The sequence below is a fragment of the Laccaria bicolor genome, genomic scaffold (genome assembly GCF_000143565.1).
Source record: "Laccaria bicolor S238N-H82 LACBIscaffold_9 genomic scaffold, whole genome shotgun sequence".
NCBI classification, from domain to species: Eukaryota; Fungi; Basidiomycota; class Agaricomycetes; order Agaricales; family Hydnangiaceae; genus Laccaria; species Laccaria bicolor.
The window spans coordinates 1,259,935-1,261,847 of record NW_001889880.1 but is presented as its reverse complement, the minus strand read 5'-3'; positions in this window follow the sequence as shown (position 1 = coordinate 1,261,847).

The window sequence follows — 1,913 nt, the reverse complement described above, 5'->3', positions numbered from 1 at the left end:
TCCAAATGACATGGTTTTTTTTGCAGTATGCACTCCTTAATTGTAGGATCATTCTGAAATGATGATAAATGTAGGTAAATACAAATAAATAGTCTGAAATGACATCTGTACTCTCAGGATATGTTGTTTTCTGTATACTGAACTTGAATCCACATGATATCACATAGTTAGAAACAAATGCAAACAGTTTACCACACGCAGGTGAAATTGTTTGCACATATTGAATGATTAGTAATCCATCTTGGTCCACCAAAAATGAAGATTTATATGTAGCTCTGCCAAATCTGGTCCAAATGACATGGTTTTTTTGCAGTATGCACTCCTTAATGGCAGGATTATTCTGAAATGAGGTAAATATAGGTAAATACAAGTAAACAGTCTGATGAATGCACTCTCAGAATACATTGGTTTCTGTATACTGAACTTCAATCCACATGATATCACATGGGTCAAAAAATAGCAAACAACTTTACCATGCAGGCGGTGAAATTGTTTGCACATATTGAATGATTAGTAATCCAATCTTGGTCCAAAAAATGAAGATTTATATGTAGCTCTGCCAAATCTGGTCCAAATGACATGGTTTTTTTGCAGTATGCACTCTATAATGGCAGGATTATTCTGAAATGAGGATAAATATAGGTAAATACAAGTAAACAGTCTAAAATGACATATGCACTCTCAGAATACATTGGTTTCTCTGTATACTGAACTTGAATCCACATGATATCACATAGTTAGAAACAAATGCAAACAACTTTACCATGCAGGAGGTGAAATTGTTTGCACATATTGAATGATTAGTAATCAATCTTGGTCCACCAAAAATGAAGATTTATATGTAGCTCTGCCAAATCTGGTCCAAATGACATGGTTTTTTTGCAGTATGCACTCCTTAATGGCAGGATTATTCTGAAATGAGGATAAATATAGGTAAATACAAGTAAACAGTCTAAAATGACATATGCACTCTCAGAATACATTGGTTTCTCTGTATACTGAACTTCAATCCACATGATATCACATGGTTAAAAGCAAATGCAAACAACTTTACCATGCAGGAGTAAAATTGTTTGCACATGTTGAATGATTAGTAATCCATCTTGAAGATTTCTACCTAGCTCTGCCACTTCTGGTCCAAATGACATGGTTTTTTTAGCAGCATGCACTCCTTAATTGTAGGATCATTCTGAAATGGGGATAAATGTAGGTAAATACAAATAAATAGTCTAAAATGACATATGTAGTGTTGGAAAACATAGGTTTCTGTACACTGAACTTGAATCCACATGATATCACATGGTTTAAAATAAAGACAAACAGCTTTACCATGTGTGTGGTGAAATTGTCTGCACATATTGAATGCTTAGTAATCCATTCTGGTGGAAACAAGGATTTCTACCTAGCTCTGCCACTTCTGGTCCAAATGACACAGTTTCTTTTGCAGAATGCACTCTATATATGCAGAATCATTCTAAAATGAGGATAAATGTAAGTAAATATAAATAAATAGTTTGAAATGACATGTGTAGTTAGTGTGGCGGGAATTAGGTCGCCCAAATTTGCATCTGCAAATTTGCACTGCAAATTAGCGCAAATTTGCAGGGTGGCGCCACGAAGTCCAAACTTGGGGTGCAATTTAGGGCAAATTTGCAGGGTCATGGAGGGAAAGTGTAGACTGCTCCATTTCGTCTTCTATTGGTCTTCTACTTGAAAGACACTTGCCCTTCAGTCTCCTGGAACATTAGAACGATCACCACCTTGACTCGCAATATTACAGATTGTTGTTCAATATCATGTAGTCACATTTAGATTGAATTTCAAATAGCTGTCTTACTCGAAAAACATCCTGCCCTGCCGCCGCCTCGCGATGATGAGCTCGGGCAAGTACCTCCAACTCAAGCAGTATTTGA